The sequence below is a fragment of the Triticum dicoccoides genome, chromosome 4B, assembly GCF_002162155.2.
Source record: "Triticum dicoccoides isolate Atlit2015 ecotype Zavitan chromosome 4B, WEW_v2.0, whole genome shotgun sequence".
Taxonomy (NCBI): Eukaryota; Viridiplantae; Streptophyta; class Magnoliopsida; order Poales; family Poaceae; genus Triticum; species Triticum dicoccoides.
The window spans coordinates 646,043,480-646,053,682 of NC_041387.1; positions in this window are offsets into that span (position 1 = coordinate 646,043,480).

Below are 10,203 nucleotides of genomic sequence, written 5' to 3' on the forward strand. Positions count from 1 at the left end.
CCCCTCCCACACACACACACTAAGACTCCATCTCTGTCTCTCTCTCTCACACACACACACAAACTAAGACTCCATCTCTCTCTCTCTCTCTCACACTCACAAACACACACACACACACACACACACACACACACCACACACACTAAGACTCCATCTCACACACACATGCTCTAGGCGGAGCATTTGTTCCTACCACCCTTCATCCAACCTTACCCGCATGATAAATAATCACCTTTATTTACTTGCATAACATGGAAAAATTCCACTTTACTTTAGTAGTCAGCAAACTTATCATTTGTACCCTTATAAAAAAACGAGTTGGCGATGATGGTGTGCCTGCCATCTTGTAATACAGACCGTATGATCTATATCTGACAGATAGAAAGCAAACTATGATAATTTTACAAAAGATACCCGCACCTCTCTCCACATAATTATCTCCCACAACCTCATTGCTCAGCAATTACAAAAGGAATAAGTCTATGGAACAATCTAGCATGCATGGTGGCCGCTGCCACCGGCCGACGCCATCCATCGCCATGCCTCCGCCCATTCCGACCACCAGTCACCACCACGCTCCACTCCTCCTCGCCTTATCTCTCATCTTTCATTTTTTCGATGACATTCTCGAGATACCAGTTTTCCGATAAAATTCTCTAGATATCATTAGTTTTTACACATGGGATTACTCCTGCATGGGTCAATCACAACAGGTGTTTTGTAAAAAAATGCATATTGATGTTCCGTGCAATGCACGAGAATCTTGCTTGTAATTATATAGCGCAAATCACGAGCAGGAAGTGACATTTTTTTGAAACAACCACGTTAACGTGGCCACGTAAATCACTAGCTAAAGTAAATACCATTATACTTATATCCCGATGCAAAAGGTTGAGTACATGTCCGAAGAGTAGAGTCGCACACACGCACTCTGTCTCTCAGAATCTCTCTCACACACACACCAGTTACGTGACGCCCACTTAAGCAGACACGTATGTTACAATTTGTGCACCCATGGGTACACGTGATGCCGCGCATTTATTTAAGCCGGAAGGCGAACCCAAACAATAGCTGCATTCATTCCCCTCCCATCGCCTCTTCTCTGGTCGCCGTCGCCCGGTAGCCATGGCCCGGCCGAAGGTAACAACATACGCCATACTCCCGCCGGAGCGGCGCTTTAATATGGAAATTTTAGTGGTCATGCATGCATCTTTTTGTGCTAGCACTCCTATACAAGGGTTGACCGGTCGCTTCCCGTGGACGTGCGCGTGCGGTGGAAGAGGAAGGAGAAGGGAAGCGGTCTGTGGAGTAACATTTTTTACCACAATTTCTTAGGAAACTGAGTGCAATAATTGAGTAGTTTTGCAAACTACCACTACTACACCTGAAACGGTTCAAAACCTATACTCCCTTGCCAGCGTGCGCTTCCTGCGTGAAACGGTTAGCGTTACCCTTGAGCGTCAATGCCGCATTAATGCCCGTCCAGAGCGGAGGCGACCTCTCACTGGTGCCGGCTTTGAAGTGGCGCGACGGCCGAGAGGGCGCCGCTTCCCAGTGCACGCGACTGCTCCGCGTCGAGACTGGCCATAGGCCCTGTTTGGATCCATGGGTTAGAGTTAGTTTGAGCTAGTTGGGGCTCAAATAGCCCTAAAGTATCCAAACATGAGGGTTTAAATTGGAGCAAGTTGCACCGAACCCACCAAAAAAACTATCCCACCCAAGAGGTGCTAACTGGAGATAGTTCTCATTGAGACCACTAAAAAATCACTTTTCTCTCTCCATCAAGTGCATATATTGTCAATCTAACCCTGTCACCCAAACACCTCTTTGGCTATAGTTAGTTCAGGGGTAGTCATGAGTTAGTCTAACCTCTAGCTAAGTTAGAGTATCAAACAGGTGCAGTATACAATATGCAAGTTTCTCAAAGCATACAGGCAAATTCGTACATGAAAGGATTTTTTTTCTTTTTGAAAATGGAACGTGAAAGGAATTTTTTTAGAATGCTCTTGGCATGTCGCTAACATGTGATGAGTTAACCAACCTCAATAGACGGCAGAAACGCCAGCCCGCCGCACTTTGATAGAGACGAGGAGGGAGAAGCGATACAGGCTGTTGGATTACTAGAGATAGGTGTCGCACGGAAGCCAAGAAATATGGTGATAGCGTGGGTTAGCCATGTACTACTATGATGTAACTACACTGGGCTGCCGTGTTTTGTACTCTTCCAGTCCACTGTGGAGATGATTGGTTAATTTCATATTGCTGAATAATATTAAATATTATGAGTGCAGACGCTCCACCACGAGGTTCCTTCCTCCTTCTCGGTCATCCGAAATCTATGTTCTACCACACTATTTTTTACGTGAGCTTTGTTCATCCTTTTGCCAACATGCAAGACATCTAGCATCAAGGTGCACATGTTATGCAAGGATCGTTCCATCTATATGAAGAACAAGTGGGACTGGAACTATGAGACAGACATGTACCCAGGAGTGGACGTACGAACCTGAGTAATGTAGCGCAGTAAGTGAAGTAGAAAGGCACAAATGGAATGAACATGCGTGGCATATAGGGTGTGTTTGGTTGCATTCTCGTCTCAGCATAGTTGTTCCCTCTTCATGCATGCTCAACTCAACACCCCTCTTCATGCATGCTCTCTTCATGCATGATTCTAGTGTATTTGTGCTAAACTAGTGTGGACTCATGCACCCTCCATACACTCTACCAAACACCCAAAAGTAGGTCGAGAAGGGAACTCTTGGGCGGCATTTGTCTCTTACTACGTACTACCACTAAATGGTGTATGTGCAATGGATGGTGATGTTATGGAGTACGTGCCTAAGTACTCTACTACTACTATATTAGTTGGAGGCACATATTAACTTTTATATTTGTTTACGTGTATGCCCCGAGACCTTGCAACTAGACGTGTCTTCCTCTCCAGGTCGCACTTTGTATCGTTCATACCACTAAGTACTACTACTTGTGGTCTCCGACCCAGAATCAGAAGAAGTGGAGACGCTCTACCACGCTCTTTTTTACGCTGGGCTCTACCATGTTGTTCATGTCCCACTCCTTTCGCTGACGTGTGGGACATCCAACACGTGCCGTGTTTAGCACCCTTTGCCGTAAGAGTTTAAACGCTAGCATTCATCAGAAATAAAAAATAATTATAAATCAGCAGTGATACTATTTTTTTGCGAACCAATCAGCAGTGATACTATACCACGCGGTTTCCTTGCTCCTCGATATCGGAAAGAATACTTTCGTTCGCCAACATGTGGGACATCGACCATCCTGGTCCACTTGCCATGCACGCAGAACTCCAAGGGAGAGTCACCCAGGTCGTCGCGCCATGGTAACAATGACTAATGAGCCGTCAAATCACAGGCCCACTTCCCACTTTGAAGTTGCTCGGACGAAGGAACCATCATGACTTCGTTGAATTCCGCTTCTTGAAGAAAACTACTGTACTAGCAGGACTGCTAGCTACAGTAGTTACTCCAACAGACACTAGTAGAAAAGGGGGCAAAGGTCCAGGCCGGGTCAGCCCATTAGTCCCGGTTCAGTCCAGAACCGGGACCCATGGGGGCATTGGAACCGGTTCGTGAGCCTCAGCGGCCGGCCGGGCCATGTGGGCCATTGGTCCCGATTCGTCTGGACATGTTGGTCCCGGTTGGTGGGACGAACCGGGACCAATGGGCCTCGCTACTGGCCCACCACCATTGGTCCTGGTTGATGACTTGAACCAGGACCAATAGGCCTCGGTCCTGGCCTACCACCATTGGTCCCGGTTGGTGGCTTGAACCGGGACCAAAGGCTGCCCTTTAATCCCGGTTCATGCTACCAACCGGGACCAATGAGATGCCTATATATACCCCCTCACATAAGAGCAGAGCACACTGCTCTGTTTTTTCTGGACACCGAGGGGGAGAGGGCTTGGTGGTGCTCTAGCTCACCTCCTATGCACACAAGGTGTTCGATGGAATGCCCGAGCCACACTACTTAAGCTTTCTCCTCTCCAAGCTCGACCTCCAAGCTCCATTTTCCTCAATATTTGTCTAGGTTTAGCGGTCCGTCACGCCCCGTCCCCGTCTTCACCGCCGTCGATCACTCGCGCTGATCTCATCGCCGGCACCACCATGGTGAGCCTCTTGTTCTTATCTTCTTTCTGAAAGGAAATATATTCTTACTTGTATGTTTAGATAGATACTTGTATTATTTTCTTACTTTTATTATTGCATCTTATATAGTGTGATGGTTTTGGTATCCGCCCCCGTCGGCCCTCGTCCTGTCTATGATTCAGATGTGGTATATATTATCTTTTCATAACTATTGGTTCATTTATTGTTCATGACAATTATGCCGACCAATGCAACATAGATTTTATTTATCTAGGAGGTTGTTGAACCGGAAATTCCAACCGATCCTATTGTCGAGAGGTTAAATTTAGTTGAAGAAGAAAACAATTTCTTGAAGAAAAAAATAAGAAAAATTGAGGAGGAGAATATGATATTGGAGTTGCATGTTGCGGATGTCGTCGACGATCACAAGATCAAGATGGACGCAATGCGCTTGAAGATTAGAAAGATTAGAAAATATGCAATTTATACCGAGGCTTGGTATCATTATGCCATTGGATCAGTTGTTACCTTGGTTGCGATTATGATCGCATTTGTTTTCGCATTGAAATGTTTTACATAGTTTCAATGTATGGTTTAATTAATTTACATGCTCTGCAGAGCTTTATGTTGTTAGATGAGAACTATGTATGTACTTTGGTTTTAATGTGACGATGAACTTCTATTAATTTGGTCACTTAATTATCTATTCATGATGTTCTGTACTGATTTTTGACACACTTAATTATATATAATGCACGCAGATGAACCGGCAATGGATGTACGGTGACAGACACACCTCCGAGTACATTAAAGGCGTGCATGATTTTCTCGAAGTGGCTGAGGCAAACAAGCAGAATGGTTTTATGTGTTGTCCATACCCTATATGTGGGAATACAAAGTCTTACTCTGACCGGAAAATCCTTCACGCCCACCTGCTTTACAAGGGTTTCATGCCACACTATAATGTTTGGACGAGGGACGGAGAAATAGGGGTTATGATGGAAGACGACGAAGAAGAAGAGTACAATGACAACTATGTGCCCCCTGAATATGGTGATGCTACTGAATATCAAGAGGAACCAGACGATGTGCATGATGATGCCGCAACGGGCGAAGCTGCTCAAGATCAAGAGGAACCAGACGATGTTCCCGATGATGATGATCTCCGCCGGGTTATTGTCGATGCAAGGACGCAATGCGAAAGTCAAAAGGAGAAGCTAAAGTTCGATCGCATGTTAGAGGATCACAAAAAAGGGTTGTACCCCAATTGCGAAGATGGCAACACAAATATCGGTACCGTACTGGAATTGCTGCAGTGGAAGGCAGAGAATGCTGTGCCTAACAAAGGATTTGAGAAGCTACTAAAAATATTGAAGAAGAAGCTTCCAAAGGATAACGAATTGCCCAATAGTACATACGCAGAAGATACATGCATGCCCTAATGACTGCATCCTCTACCGCGGTGCGTACAAGGATCTGAACGCATGCCCGGTATGCGGTGCATTACGGTATAAGATCAGACGAGATGACCCTGGTGATGTTGACGACCAGCACCCCAGGAAGAGGGTTCCTATGAAGGTGATGTAATATGCTCCTATAATACCACGGTTGAAACGTCTATTAAGAAACGGAGAGCATGCCAACTTGATGTGATGGCACAGTGAGGACCGTAAGAAAGACGGGAAGTTGAGAGCACCCGCTGACGGGTCGCAGTGGAGAAAAATCAAGAGAAAGTAGTGGGATGAGTTTGCAAGTGACCCAAGGAACGTATGGTTTGCTTTAAGCGCGGATGGCATTAATCCTTTCGGGGAGCAGAGCAGCAATCACAACACCTGGCCCGTGACTCTATGTATGTATAACCTTCCTCCTTGGATGTGCATGAAGCGGAAGTTCATTATGATGCCAGTTCTCATCCAAGGCCCTTAGCAACCCGGCAATGACATTGATGTGTACCTAAGGCCATTAGTTGAAGAACTTTTACAGCTGTGGAATGGAAACGGTGTACGTACGTGGGATGAGCACAAACAGGAGGAATTTGACCTAAAGGCGTTGCTATTCGTGACCATCCATGATTGGCCCGCTCTCAGTAACCTTTCAGGATAAACAAACAAGGGATACCACGCATGCACACACTGTTTACTTGACACCGATAGTATATACCTGGGAAGTTGCAGGAAGAATGTGTACCTAGGCCATCGTCGATTTCTTCCGACCAACCATCAATGTCGAATGAAAGGCAAGCATTTCAAAGGCGAGTCAGATCACCGTAAGAAGCCCTCCATGCGTACCGGTGAGCACGTACTTGCTATGGTCAAAGATTTACACGTAATCTTTGGAAAGGGTCCCGACGCACTAGCTGGACACGCACCCATGTGGAAGAAGAAATCTATATTTTGGGACCTACCCTACTGGAAAGACCTAGAGGTCCGCTCTTCAATCGACATGATGCAGGTGACGAATAACCTTTGCGTGAACCTGCTAGGCTTCTTGGGCGTTTATGGAAAGACAAAAGATACACCTGAGGCACGAGAGGACCTGCAACGTTTGCACGAAAAAGACGGCATGCCTCGGAAGCAGTATGAAGGTCCTGCCAGCTACGCTCTTATGAAAGAAGAGAAAGAAATCTTCTTTGAATGCCTGCTCAGTATGAAGGTCCCGACTGGCTTCTCGTCGAATATAAAGGGAGTAATAAATATGCCAGAGAAAAAGTTCCAGAACCTAAAGTCTCATGGCTTCCACGTGATTTTGACGCAACTGCTTCCGGTTGCATTGAGGGGGCTTCTACTGGAAAATGTCCGATTAGCCATTGTGAAGCTATGTGCATTCCTCAATGCAATCTCTCAGAAGGTGATTGATCCAGAAATCGTACCAAGGCTAAGGAGTGATGTGGTGCAATGTCTTGTCAGTTTCGAGCTGGTGTTCCCACCATCCTTCTTCAATATCATGATGCACATCCTAGTTCATCTAGTCAACGCGATTGTCATTTTGGGGCCCGTATTTCTACACAATATGTTCCCCTTTGAGAGGTTCATGGGAGTCCTAAAGAAATATGTCCGTAACCACGCTAGGCCAGAAGGAAGCATCTCCATGGGCCATAAAACAGAGGATGTCATCGGGTTTTGTGTTGACTTCATTCCTGGCCTTAAGAAGATAGGTCTCCCTAAATCGCGGTATGAGGGGAGACTGACTGGAAAAGGCACGCTTGGAAGGGACACAATAATATGCAGGGACGGATATTCTTGGTCTCAAGCACCCTACACAGTTCTACAGAACTCTACCTTGGTGACCCCGTATGTCGATGAACACAAGAACAGTATGCGCTCCAAACACCCGGAGTAGTTCGACGACTGGATTACATGTGAACACATCAGGACTTTCAACAGTTGGTTGGAAACACGTCTCAGAGGTGACAACACTGTTTGTGATGAGCTGTACTTGTTGTCCAGGGGACCATCTTTGACTGTATTGATTTACAGAGGATACGAGATAAATGGGAATACATTTTACACGATTGACCAAGATCAAAAGAGCACCAACCAAAACAGCGGTGTCCGCTTTGATGCAACACCCGAGAGGGGAAATGACACATATTATGGTTACATAGTGGACATATGGGAACTTGACTACGGACAAGATTTTAAGGTCCCTTTGTTTAAGTGCAAATGGGTCAATCTGTCAGGAGGAGGGGTACAGGTAGACCCATAGTACAGAATGACAACAGTGGATCTGAAAAATCTTGGGTACACTGATGAACCATTCATCCTAACCAATGATGTGGCACAGGTTATCTATGTGAAGGACATGTCTACCAGACCGAGAAAAAGAAAAGATAAGGAAGCGAATTCATCATACGATGAGCCAAAGCGCCACATAGTTCTTTCAGGAAAAAGGGACATCATGGGAGTGGATGGCAAGACAGACATGTCTAAAGATTATGAAAAGTTTCATGAAATTCCTCCCTTCAATGTGAAGGCTGACCCAAGCATCCTGATAAATGACAAAGATTATCCATTGTTACGGCGCAATAAGCAAATGACACAAGCGAAGAAAAAGTGAAGACTTTCTCCCGCAACTATTATGATGATACCATGCCAACTTTTTAACAGACGAGTATGATACCATTGTCCGTTTTATACATGCACATGCTATGTGGTTGAAATTATGATACCATGCCAACTTTCAACTTTTTCAGAGTTCATTTGAAATGCTTTAATGTCTTATGGTTCGGCCCTCGTAATACCATTAATCCCGGTTCGCTCCTTGTCAACTGTGTTCTCACCAAGAACACTCTCAAGAGGCCAGCCACGTGGGCCATTGGTCCCGGTTTGTCTGGACCTTTTGGTCCCGGTTCCACGCACGAACCGGGACCAATGCGCCTCGCCCCTAGCCCATGACCATTAGTCACGGTTTGTGCCACAAACCGGGACTAAAGGGTTGGTCCTCATTGCGCTCAGAGTTTAGTCCCACCTTGCCAACAGAAGGGCGCTCACACCGGTTTATAAGCCCGTCCCTCTCTGCCTTGTTGAGCTCCTCTCAAAGTGAAAATAGATGCCCCTATATAGGGAATTTGACCTAAATTCATAGTGAATTTCTCTGAAATTCATAGAAATTTATTATGAATTTAGGTTGAATTTTCTCTATAGGCGCATCTATGTTCATTTTTTTAGTAAACTTAATCACAAACTTGTGATTCACACAAATTTCAAAGAATTCATATTTTAACTATTCAAATTTGGAAACTAATGGCACTAACAGAAAGTTTATAATTTTTCTAAAACTAATGTCACTAACAAAAAGTTTATAATTTTGCTGACCTAAAAGCAAAAAGAAGCAAAAAACAAAAGAAAATAAATAATACCGAAAACAAAACAAAAAAATTGGAAACAAAATAAAAATAGCAACAATAAGTATTTTGTTGTAAGTAGAAACAAAATAAAATAAATAAAGAAACAAATAAAAAAAGTGTTTTCAAATTTGAAAACTAATGGCACTAATAGAAACTTTATAATTTTTCTAAAACTAAAAGCAAAAAAGAATTAAAAAATAAAGCAAAAAAATAAAAGAAAATAAATAATGCAGAAAACAAAACAAAAAAACTGAAAAAAAATAAAAATATCAACAATAATATTTTGTTGTAAGTAGAAACAAAATAAAATAAATAAAGCAAGAAAGAAAACAAAAAAACAAAAAAAGTGGTTTCAAATTTGAAAACTAATGGCACTAACAGAAAGTTTATAATTTTTCTAAAACTAAAAGCAAAAAGAATTAAAAAGTAAAGCAAAAACACAAAAGAAAATAAATAATGTAGAAAAAAAACAAGAAAATAAAAATAAAAATAGCAACAATAAGTAAAGAAAAAAAAACAAAAAAAAGCGCCTCCTACTGGGTCCCCACGGCCTGAATACGACTAGAAACCCTACCATGGGCCAGGATTCAGGCCCGCAGGAGCCCTAGTAGGCCCACAGGCAGATAAGTGACTTTAGGCCCGTAAGCCTGCATTTGGGAGGAGCTCGGAGTGGTCAGCGCAGTAGCGCTTATAAACCATTATCGAGCCCTCTCGGCTAGCGAGGTGGGACTAAACATCCCACCACACCGCACCTGTTCCAGCACAAGGCCTTTGGTCCGAGTTGGTGGCACCAACCGGGACTAAAGGGTGCATTGGTACCAGTTCGTGGCACAAACCGGAACCAATGCCCCCCTTTAGTCCCGGTTGGTGCGACCAACCGGGACCATAGGCCGCCGCTTCCCGCCCTTTGGGCTGCTGAAAAGAGGCCGTTGGTCCTGGTTGGTGGCGCCAACCGGGACTAAAGGGGGGCGTTGGTCCCGGTGTGTGCCACGAACTAGGACCAAAGCCTTTCCTATATAACCAAACACTTGGGAAATTCCCCCCCACCCGCCATTCTTCTCTCCAACGCCGCCAGGCTCCTGCGTTGCTCCTCGACACCGGCCCCTGCCCCGACGTCGCCGTCGCCTCCCCTAGTCTCCCGAGGTCGCCGTCGCCGCCCGCTCGCCGTCGCCCGTGCCCTCGCCCGACGCCGTCGCCGCTCGCCGCCCTGTCCCGACGCGCATCGCGCGCCCC